Here is a 12,635-nt window from a genome sequence, read left to right as displayed (position 1 = left end):
ACTAGTAATAAAATTGAGTTACACACAATCGTTAAAGTCCTGGAATATTCTGAATATGGCTCTGCCATTGACTTTTATGCTTTTGTGTGTTTTATGTTATTAATTAGTAATGTTTTATTTAGCTTAAAGTGCTCTCTTTGACACTTCTTGTAATACTTGAAGTGGTAATAAACTCTCTTAAATTTTGTCTGAGAAACTTTTATTTTTCCTTCATTTCTGAAAGACAGTTTAGCTGGGAAAATATTCTTAGTTAAGTCTTTTCCACCAGCACTTTGAATATATTATCCTTCTGTCTTTTGCCCAAAATCTGCTGGTAGTTATATTGTGACTTATTTGAATACAATGTGTTTCTTATATCTTATTGCTCTCAGAAATTTTTCTTTTTTTTTTTTTTTTTTTTTTTTTTTGAGACCCCCAGGTCTGGCTCTGTCGCCCAGGCTGGAATGCGGTGGCGGATCTCAGCTCGCCACAAGCCTCACCCTCAGGGTTTGCGCCATTCTCCTGCCTCAGCCTCCTGAGTAGCTGGGACCACAAGCCCGCCACTTCGCCCGGCTAGTTTTGTATTTTTTAGTAGAGCGGGGTTTCACCCTTGTTATGGGATGGTCTCGATCTCCTGACCTCGTGATCCATGCGTCTCGGCCTCTAAAGAGATGCTGGGATTACAGGCTTGAGCCTGGCCTTGACCAGAATTTTTCATCTTGGGTTTTGATAGTTTAATTATTATATGTCTTGTTGAACTCTTCTTTGGGTTGAATTCGATTGGAGACATCTGAATTTCCTATACCTGGCATCTTTTCCCAGATTAGGGAAGTTTTCAGTCATTATTTCTTATGATATTCTTTGTAGTCTTTTTTTTATTTTTTTCTCTCCTTCTTTAACTGCTGTTTTGTGAAGATGTGATCTCTTGATAGTGTCTCACAATATCTGTCAGCTTTCTTTCTTCTTTTAAATTCCTCTTTTTCTCTTCTGACTGGAAAAGTTTAAATGTTCTATCTTCTAGCTAACTGACTTTTTTGTCTGCTTGATCAGTCTAATGTTGAAGCCTTCTACTTAATTTTTTCAGTTCAGTCATTGTATTTATCTTTAGGATTTCTACTTAAATGTTTTTTATTTCTTCGTCAAACTTCTTGCATTATTCAGGTATTATTTTCCAAATTTTATTTTTCTATCCATATATTCTTGTATTTCACTGAACATTAAAAGGATTATTCTGAATTCTTTATCGGTAATTTTATAGATCTCTATTTCTTTAGAGTCCATTATTTGGAGCTTTATCTGTTTCTTTGGGAAGAGCTATGATCCCCTGATTCTTGTCTTTTTGTGTTTATGTCTGCATATTTGAAGAGACAGCTATCTTTTCTGGCCTTTATAGGTGTTCTTTGGCAGGGAGAGATCTTCACTATTTAGTCTCAACTGTGATTCTATAAGGGGCATCTGGTAGTGACTTCAGTTAGGCAGGGATTACTGAGGGTTCTTTAGTTGGTTAGGTTGCTGCCTTTGTTCCGACATTAAGTGTAGCTGTTGGCTAGGCTCTGCTGTCTGGCCACTGGCCTCTGGTCATGTCAGTCACAGAATATATTCCCTGACTGTGTGACTCTGTTATTTAAAATCTTTGGTTCGGAAGAGTTATAGTCTATGTTCTGAGGTTAGGAAGAGTTGCTGTCTGGGATGGGTGGAACCAAAGGCTATGCTCCTTAGAAATGCATGGTTGAGGACTGCCTCCCTGTCTGGAAACAACCATGGGACAGGGTTTTTGCTGAGTGGAGCTGCTCTTTGACCTCCTGGGTCAAGCAGGTCTAGTCTCTACATATTTCCAAAATGCATGGAGTTGAGTGTTTCCCTGTCTTGGCTGTGTCATTGGGGTGGGCTCTGAAGGTTGGTGTGTTGTCTAGGAAATCAAGCCAGGTTGAACCTCCCACTGTGCTTCTGAAGGAAACCAGCTCAGCTTTGCAGGTGACCTATGCAGTTGACTGGTATCTCTCAATGGGTACCACAGCTTGCAGGAACATAGAGGTACCACCAAAATCTGCACACTGGTCACTGAGAGCTCTGTCTTCTTTCTTTGTTTTTAATGGATCCTAGGTAGTATAGCTGTGCTATTACTCTCAGTGTTCTCCCTGAGGTAAGACCAGAGTGGGCTTCCTAGGAAGCATCTTGGAATGCTAGGGAAGCTGGATGACCACCTCCAGTTCTCTATTCCCTCTGTAGAAACTGTGGACCCTGGGGAATCTTCTCTGTGTGGCACTGTCCCAACTTGCAGGGGGTGGGGCAGGGATAGTGTGGTTAAAGCATTCCTATACTTACCCTAATAATTTGCTTCTTGTTTAGTTCTTTGGAACACATGGATATCTCCAGCTTTTCAACTATTGGGATTTAAAAAAATGATATTCTGGTCTGTGGACAGTTGCTTGTTCAACTTTCTAGAGGAGGGGGTTGGAGAATGACACTTCCTATTTCACCATCTTGCTAATGTCACTCAAGCATGATTTCTTAGTCTTTCTGTGCCTGCCTCTCCCTAACAAAACACATGCTAAAAGAATGATAAATATGATACCAGGATAAATGAAAAAGAAGAAAATTATGTCAGAGGGAAAAAACAACTTTATCAGATTTCATAGCAAATTGTTTCAATTGGTATCTAACTTCTTTATTTAGCCTTTCATATAATGTCAAACTCACTCTCCTGAGGAAAAGTAAGATTGTGCTTTTATCATTTAATATTAAGAATTCTCAACATTTTGTTTTACATAAATTTTAGTTTGAATGTTGATTAAATATTTAGGTGGTTGTTAAATTTGGTGTTAATTTGCAGGGCTTCATTATTTCCAAGGCTTCTAAGATTTATATTGTGATTTCTGAATCAAAATACTAGCTGGTCTCAAAACCTTCAAGGACACTTAGCAATAGTTTGTATCAAGGAACACTAAATCTTTACTAGCAAAATTTCCCGCCCACTCAGTTAAAAACACCAGATGGCACTATTGAAAAGATGTGTGAAGAAATTGAGAGGGTGAGTATATTAAAGATTTTGATTAGGGCCGGGCGCGGTGGCTCAAGCCTGTAATCCCAGCACTTTGGGAGGCCGAGGCGGGCGGATCACGAGGTCAGGAGATCGAGACCATCCTGGCTAACATGGTGAAACCCCGTCTCTACTAAAAATACAAAAAAAAAACTAGCCGGGCGTGGTGGCGGGCGCCTGTAGTCCCAGCTACTCGGAGGCTGAGGCAGGAGAATGGCCTGAACCTGGGAGGCGGAGCTTGCAGTGAGCCGAGATCGCGCCACTGCACTCCAGCCTGGGTGACACAGCGCGAGACTCCGTCTCAAAAAAAAAAAAAAAAAAAAAGATTTTGATTAAAAAGTTTTAACCTTTACTTCAATCTGTATCTTAATGTAATCTTTTCCTATTAGAAAATCTGGATCTCAATATGATATCACCTCCTAACAAGTTATATATTAGCAGCAAGTTTAATTTTTTTAGTTTAGAATATAATTGACATAAAAGTTTACTTAGTTTTGATTATGTTTTCTGAGTTAATATTATTAGTATGTGTAAAGCTAAAAACAGTTGAATAATGAGCTTGAATATTTTAGTGGCCTTACCTTAATTAGGTCGAAAACGTAATGGTGGAGGGGGGAAATCATAAAGAAAGTAATTTCACAGCCAACCAGGCAAACACATTAAATACACAGTTTTATATTTTACTGCTCTATAATTTGTCCATTATTTTGTATACATGCATATGCATAATAATGAACAAATTTTAGAATAATAAAATATGAAAGTTATTAAGTTAACCAAAATGAAATAAGCAGAAACAGTTTCATAGTCATTTCAAAATTTATAAAGTACTGTTACTGTCCTGCTTTAGTAACCTTACCAGTCAAACCAGCTCTTTCTTTCATTTCATCCAAAGGGGATCAAATGAGAATGTGGTATAGCAATGGTACTCCTATGAAAGGAAGAACAAGTCAAATAAACTTGGTGAGGGTGGGTGCTCAAAAGCCCAGTGAAATAGGAAACCCAGGTGATCAGTGGCAGTGGTGGAAATATCATTAAAACTGTAGGACATTCATGAGGAATGTGTTCTATTAATAGGGAAATCCCAGGAAATTATATGTTGCTGACTCCTTAAAAGGAGGAAATCAATTGTAGGAACACAAGTCTATCTCTTTCTCTTCTCTGTGCTTCTTTTCTTTCCTTTCTGCTTCTCTTTACAGGGCATGAATGAAAACTGGTTGGCAAGATACCAGGAAAAATTAGAATAAATGATCTGGACTAACTTGCAGAAAGAGGCCTTGGTAAGAACCAAGACTAGCTGATTTTTCATACCTCTTCTGAAAGCTGTCAAGCATTTTCCATAGTGCAAGAGCTATTAATTTAGCTAAATCAGCTAAATTGCCAAGTTTATTGTGTTAGTGTCCCTCTTCTCTTTCTGAGTGCCTCTCCTACTTCCCCTTTTGATTATCTTTATATTCTCTTCTCTTCTCTTCCAGGCAGCAAAGGTCAAAACCTGCTAACTCACAGTTCTGACTTTTCCCTGATAAATTTCTTTTTTTTTTCCCCCAACAACAAAACTAAGTGTCTGTATAGGAGTTATCAGCATCGCTAAACTAAGAAAATTCACTTTAGGGTATAAACATATGTCCCTTCCATCTTAGAGGCATATGTGTTTCTGCCCACTTCTTTGGTTTACTCCCATCTACCTAGTTAAAAGAAACAAAATCAACATCAAAGCCAAATAAATATTTTCACGGTCTGTGTTTCTTACTCTTGATAATGTTCTCTGGTTGCAAATGATGGTAAAAGCTATTGATGAGGCGGGTGGTGGTAGTAGGACTATTTGTAAAATGAATGAGTACAATAATCCAGGAACTTTAAAGCACTGAAATTTATGACAGGGTGGGTAAACATGAATAAGAGATTTTGCACTGCCAAAGTTTGGCAATTGTAAGTTCTGTATTATAGCTCTGACCAAAAGATAAAGCCAAAAGCTTTACTTTGACTAGGAGATAAAGCCAAAAAATATAGCTTAAACATTGTCTTATTGAAATCAGAGACCTCTCCATACTAAAACAAATAATTATTCTATTATTCAAGGAGCAAAACCAAAATAAAATTATCCTACACAAAGAAAGTAGTAGGCAGATCTTGAGTAACATTGATAAGAAATGTTACAGAGAAAGAATTTTATAAATAATACATTTACATTTGATTTTTCCTCAATATTTAAAAAAAGAAGGAATTTTCAGGGCATTAAAACAAGAAGCCCATTAATTCACTTTTTTATTCATTATAACACACAGAACTTATGAAAACTTCTTATGCGGTAGGTAGCATCTGATAGTTGGGTTAGCCATGTGGCCCATCTCAGGCTACTACCTCACCCTGAGGTGGAAATAGACATAAAATGGAAATATACAAAATAATAAAAAGAAAAATTGTCTTATGCTCTTTAAAATATGTTAAAAGTTTAACAAGTTTAAATAAACAGAGTATTAATAAAAGGAAATTTGGTTATAAGTGACAGAATTATAGAGAAATGGTCAGAGTCAGACCTTAGCCATTCACCTCCAAGAACTCTCCAAGCAGAAGGAATTCCTGTGCCAAGCACTTGAGCTGTCCAGTCTGGTGCCTGATATTTGTCTTTTTGTGGGAAAAAATGTATGTTCTGATGCTTTTAAACATTTATCTCAAATAATCAATATTCCTGTTGTGATTCTTCTTTCAGCATGGAGAAATTCCCTGTTCATAATGTTACTTTTTCTTTTTTTTTTTTTTTTTTTTGAGGCGGAGTCTCGCTCTGTCGCCCAGGCTGGAGTGCAGTGGCCGGATCTCAGCTCACTGCAAGCTCCGCCTCCCGGGTCTACGCCATTCTCCTGCCTTAGCCTCCCGAGTAGCTGGGATTACAGGCGCCCGCCACCTCACCTGGCTAGTTTTTTGTATTTTTTTAGTAGAGACGGGGTTTCACCGTATTAGCCAGGCTGGTCTCGATCTCCTGACCTTGTGATCCGCCCGTCTCGGCCTGCCAAAGTGCTGGGATTACAGGCTTGAGCCACCGCGCCCGGCCTGTTACTTTTTCTATAATTTGCTTACAGGGAGAGAGTGCACTGGTTGGAGGACTTGAAGTGTCGGAATCTTTTAGCATTTATACTTATCAGTATAAACTATTAAAAATGGCATTTTAATTTCTTTATATTTGTCTCACGAGCCTTATCTGAATGACTCAAACTCAAGTCTGATTAAGTCTGAAACACCTAAGGTGACACTTTTAGACTGTGTTCTAGGGAGTACAACTGTTCCAACAGTTGTAAAGGGATATTTTTAAAATAAACATTTTGTGCTCAGATAAATGTGGAACTGAGTTCAAATTCAGACTGTATCTACTCACTAGCTATATGACCTGCATCGAATAGTTAACCGCCCTCTCCCCTTTTTTTGTGAGCTGGGGTTTCACCCTGTCACTCAGGCTGGGGTGCAGTGACTGATCCTGGCTCACTGTAACCTCCAACTCAAGCGATCCTCTCACCTAGCCTCCTACGTAGCTAGCAGCACAGGCACATACTACCATATTGGGCTAATTTTTTGTGTTTTTGGAAGTGATGAGATTTCATTGTTGCCCAGGTTGGTCCTGAACTCCTGAACTCAAGTGATCTACCCGCCTCGGCCTCCCAAAATGTTGGGATTACAGGTGTGAGCTACCATGCCTGGCCAACCCTTTCATAATCTGTAAAAATTCCCTTTTTAATAATTGTATCTACATAAGAGAGTTGTGAACTCTAAATGACAAAATCAAGGTAAAGTACTCATCACTGTATAGCACTAAGGACTCAGTAAATAGCAGCTAGTAGCCATAGCAATAATAGAAAAAAATTAGCCTTTAAATTACCATATCTATGTCATCATGTCAGAAGTCATTAACATTCTTTTTCATCATTAATGCAGCATTACATAAGATTTTGTTCATTTGTACTTAATATCCTTTATGTAGATTGGAAACTAATGTTAAGCTAATTTCTGGAAATTTTTTTTCAATGACAGGTTTCTATTCATCATTAAAAGACCTTCAGGCAATTAACAAGAGACATGAATGAGGATGAAAGCGATGGTATAAAACATGTTAATAAGTATATAAAGGAAACATGACTCATTGAGAAAAGTAAATACAGCTCCATTGACTAAATTCTCGTGATAAAACTAACTGATAATGATAAAAGAAGTCCAGAGTCACATAACAACATTTATTAGGGAAACTGTACATTCAACTAGTGATAATAAAAGCAAAATATTAACAGAAAAATATGGGCAAGGATTATGGTTTCTGAATATTGGAATTAGAAAGGCTAAAATATCCCATGCAAAACATTTATTTCAAATTAAAATGTTCTATAATAACAAACTAGTTTGCATTTCAAACAATTACTGATAAATATTTCTCCATTAGTAGGTCCTATAATTCATTATATGAATTGATAAATATAGTTACACAGTCAAATATGAAAAGTTTGTCACTTTTCTTATTTTTTATGCCCTCTATTTGTTCACATCAATGAATATAAAGAAAAATGTAATGTGTTAATTTTTTTCAGACAGGGTCTCACTCTGCCATCCAGGCTGGAGTGTAGTGGCATGATTATAGTTCACTGTAGCCTCAACCTCCTGGGCTCAAATGATCCTCCCTTCTCAGTCCCCTGAGTAGCTAGGACTACAGGCATGCACCACCATGCCCAGCTAATTAAAAAAATACGTACGTATATATAAATCATGCTTGGGTTGATCTCAAACCTCTGGACTCAAGCAATGCTCCTGTCTCAGCCTCCCAAAGTGCCAGGATTACAGGTATGATCCGCCACACCCAGCCTAATATGTTAAATTATTCTGAATTTTAACTCTTATAACCAACATGTAAAACAATAAAAAAGTACCTTTACTTTAATCAAACATTATAAAAACACAACATTATGTCTATATCTTGATCTATATATTATACAAGTTAGTATGAAAGTTATCAAAATCACAATAGCAACAAATTACTAAAGTACATGAGCAGACAGTAGTCTCATGAAGAAATATAATAAGTAAGCAAACAGGAAAATATTTTTAACTTCATGATATCAAAAAACTAAAGCAAAAATAAGACTTTAACTTTGTTTATAAAATCAGCAAAATTAATTTAAACTTCTAGAGTAGTAAAACTCCATGTTTGACAGGTAGACTAGAAAGAACATTGGTTTTGGTGTTTGACAAAAAATTTTGGATTTGAATCCTAGATCTCTCAATTGCTAGGTGATTTAAAATAAATTCTTAATATGCCTGAGTCTCTTATTTTTTTTTCCTTTGGGCAAACCTGGGGATAACAGTATTTTCTTTTGGGATTGTGAAGAGGTGAATAAAATAAGGATTATTTATGTTTTTTCTCCATAACGATTACAAGTATCTGACATATAGCTGACACTTGAAATTTGTTAAACTAATAAATAAATTTTTAAAATGTAATGTGTTGTTTGTTTGTTTTGAGATAGGGTCTCACTCTGTTTTCCAGGCTGGCGCACAGTGGTGCTATTATGGCTCATTGCAGGTTCAACCTTGTTCTGAAGACTGATGTCTGTGGCTACCCAAGATTCATATGTTGAAACCTACTCACTAATGTGTTGGTATTAAGAGGCGAAGTCATTGTGTTGCAGTTGTATCGTTAGAGCAGAGCCCTAATAAATTGGATTATTGCCCTCCTGAAAGAGAACATAGTGAGCTGCCTTGCCCCTTCTACCATTGGAGGGTGCAGAGAGAAGGCACCATCTATGAACCAGGAATTGAGCCCTTATCAGACACAAATCTGCAGGTACCATGATCTTGGACTTCCCAGCCACCAGAACTGTGAGAAATAAATATTTGTTGTTTGTAAGCCTCCTAGTTTATTGTTGTCATAAATCTGTTTAATATAGTTGCTGACTTGGCATCAATTTATAGACCCGACATAAGTTGTTTGAAACTTAGTTGTACTACATCACCTTTGACCTAGTTAAAACTTACCCTCCCGATGTGGTTGTTTAAGATATGCCTTCCTGGGCCAAGCACGGTGGCTCACGCCTATAATTCCAGCACTTTGGGAGGCTGAGGCAGGCAGATCATGAGGTCAGGAGATTAAGACATCCTGCCTAAGATTGTGAAACCCCGTCTCTACAAAAAGTACAAAAAATTAGCCAGGTGTGGTGGTGTGCGCCTGTAGTCCCAGCTACTCGGGAGGCTGAGGCAGGAGAATCGCTTGAACCCAGGAGGTGGAGGTTGCAGTGAGCTGAGATCGCACCACTGCACTCCAGCCGGGGTGACAGAGCAAGACTCTGTCTCAAAAAAAAAAAAAGATATGCCATTCTCAATTTCTCATCTCACTGATCCAAAACCCAACATATTCCACAGCTGCTGACAATGGTAAAACCTAATGGTCAACACCAGAGTCATGCAAACAAATTCTCCTAGAATGTGTTTTCCTTAAACTAGCCAATCCATAACCCCATTAGAAAACCTATGACATAATGTATAAGAACTTTAATAAAGGCATAGCCCTATAGGTTCTCTCTCTCTCTTTTTCCTTTCTCTTTCTCTCTATCTCCCTTTGTTCACCTGATGGTTAAGTTTCTTTCAGCTCCAGATTTCCCACCAGCCCCTATTTGTACCCCTAACCTCTCTTAGACTTGAGAATGATAAATTTCTTCCATTATATGCATTTTGGTTTCACTCCCTTATTGTGTCTTACCTAACAGACCCACCAACTGTAACTCTCTACTTGGTCAGTGCTCTCTTAGAGGGTAGATAATCTGGCTTATGGCCACTCTCCAGAGAGAGACCTTAAGACCAAATTAGAAAGAAATCATAACCCAAAAAATCACAATGAGGGTATTTTGTTATAGCAGCTCAAATGAACTAAGACAGATCAATAAATGGATGAACAAACATGAAAAATGGCTATAAGAGCAATAACCAAAAATATATCCCACAAATATTTATTCCTATCTCTTTTTTTGGAAATGCTGAAATGCAACTTTATATTGCCGAGGACAATGTAAACCAATTCGACCTTTTTAGAAATTAATTTGGAAACTTATACTTTGTTATAAAGTTGTTTGAAGAAACATACAACTTTAAAAACCCAACAATCCTTTCTTTAGGAACTTTTACTTAAATGTTATTCTAGGGCCGGGCGCGGTGGCTCAAGCCTGTAATCCCAGCACTTTGGGAGGCCGAGACGGGCGGATCACGAGGTCAGGAGATCGAGACCATCCTGGCGAACACGGTGAAACCCCGTCTCTACTAAAAAATACAAAAAAACTAGCCGGGCGAGGTGGCGGGCGCCTGTAGTCCCAGCTACTCTGGAGGCTGAGGCAGGAGAATGGCGGGAACCCGGGAGGCGGAGCTTGCAGTGAGCTGAGATCCGGCCACAGCACTCCAGCCTGGGTGACAGAGCAAGACTCCGTCTCAAAAAAAAAAAAAAAAAAAAAAAAAAAAAAAAAAAAAAAAAAATGTTATTCTAAATAAGGCAAACACAACCCAACATCCCATGATTCACAAATTTTTCATATGAAGTATAAAATGAATGAATTTTTCCAAGATCACACATCCAATCACACTTCCACAGAGGAGATTACTGTTAACAGTTTCTGGTGTTCTTCCAGTCTTTAAGAAAAATCTCATAAAACATGTTGATTAAAACCATCAGGGTATGGCTGAGGTGGGCGGATCACGAGGTCAGGAGATCTAGACCATCCTGGCTAACACGGTGAAACCGCATCCCTACTAAAATACAAAAAATTAGCTGGGCGTGTTGGACGCCTGTCGTCCCAGCTACTAGGGAGGCTGAGGCAGGGGAATGGCATGAACCGGGGAGGCGGAGCTTGCAGTGAGCCGAGATCGCACCAGTGCACTTCAGCCTGGGTGACAGAGTGAGACTCCATCTCAAAAAAAAAAAAAAATCATCAGTGTACACAATTGCATATGTTCTAAATATATGATAATTGGTAGAGTTGTATGTGTATATATAGGAATATTTTTAAATCAGCAAATAAAATATTTGCAATAAGTATTTGGATTATGTTGATTTCCAAGCTTCAATGTAATTACAATGATTCAATAAAGCTGTATTCTGTACAATGAAACAATTGCTTCCTGTGGACATGGCAAAAGGCTGAAATAAGAATTCAAGCAATATTATTCAATGAGGAACTGTTTTTACAATTGTTATGTAACACACACACACACAAAGACCAGCATACTTTTGAGGATTTAACAAATAAAGAGTATAGCCTTAGTTTGTAAACTTAGAGCAAATTTATATTATCCAGCACAATGCTTACATTCAGATTATCTAAAACCATTATCAGATATCAGTATCTGATGAGTCATTCTTCATATGAATATTAAGATAATCACATCAACACTGAATTATACAATACTGTCAGGGTAATATACTTTAAATAATATGCCAAACTTGTATGACATCAGAATGTCCTTACTATTTGGATAAATTTGAGCCACCATAATTTAAAAAAATGTTATCCAAGAGTTGAATTCTAGCTGTACAATGCTGGAAAACAACAGATGAACAAACCATAAAAACAATAGTATTTATACAAGATGTCAGACAACTTATAAAATAAAAAGTAAGGTAAACACGTCCACAGCTCCAACCAGTAAACATTATCGATTCAACTCTAAAAACATTTCAGCAGGGTCCAGTGGCTCATGCTTGTAATCCAGCACTTTGGGAGGCTGAGGCAGGTGGATCACCTGAGGTCGGGAGTTTGAGACCAGCTTGACCAACATGGAGAAACCCCGTCTTTACTAAAAATACAAAATTAGCCGGACTTGGGTGGTGCATGCCTGTAATCTCAGCTACTCGGGAGGCTGAGGCAGGGGAATTGCTTGAACCCGGGAGCCGGAGATTGCAGTGAGCCGAGATCGCACCACTGCACTCCAGTCTGGGCAACAAGAGTGAAACTCCATCTCAAAAACAAAAACAAAAACAAAACAAAACAAAAAACATTTCTACATATCCTAGTTTGGAAAACATTCCTGGTCATATATTATACTCTTCAACCATGCTTATGCAATGTGTTTTATGACCATATGTATTATCTAGGATGCTTTTGGCTAGAAGCAACTAAAAACAAACAATTATAGCTGGTTTAAACAGTAAGAAAATGTATTGGCTAACATAACTGAAAATCCAAAGAGAGAGCAGGATTTGAGCCAAACTTTGAGCCAGGCTAGAGGGTGCTACAAGTCCCTTCTGTTCACATTCCATCTATGAGAGCCAGTCAGCTGTTTATTCTGGCTGTAAGATGGGGCAAGGAAGAATAAGCCCTGGCTGAGTGACCAGCCATGGATTTAATTCTTTGTTCCTAAGGAGAAAGGGCAAAACTGATTTGAGAGGACAAATAGTCTCTGACACACTATTTATAAATACTAACATTTTTCATGTATTTTGTCACATATCTGAATGTGAGAAATCAACCCCACAGAGTTTTACGTATGAAAAAAAAAATGAATGCAATATTGGATTATTGTTTGTTCTTTTTTGATTATATCAACTTAGATGTGATACTACTGATGAATAAATTCTGGTGAAGGAAATTAATATTATGTA

General features: G+C 37.8%; 1 long non-coding RNA gene across 1 annotated transcript in view; it reads left to right on the top strand.

Annotated features, from left to right (window-relative positions):
- The window catches only part of LOC108586067, a 30,124-nt gene extending 24,385 nt beyond the window's left edge, over nt 1–5,739 (top strand). The window contains exon 3 of the long non-coding RNA XR_001902770.3: nt 4,219–5,739. This is a non-coding gene — a long non-coding RNA (uncharacterized LOC108586067). The remainder of the gene's footprint in view (nt 1–4,218) is intronic.
- The last annotated feature ends 6,896 nt before the right edge of the window (nt 5,740–12,635 follow it).

The sequence above is a fragment of the Papio anubis genome, chromosome 3 (assembly GCF_008728515.1).
Source record: "Papio anubis isolate 15944 chromosome 3, Panubis1.0, whole genome shotgun sequence".
NCBI lineage: Eukaryota > Metazoa > Chordata > Mammalia > Primates > Cercopithecidae > Papio > Papio anubis.
This window is presented reverse-complemented; position numbering and strand designations above follow the sequence as displayed.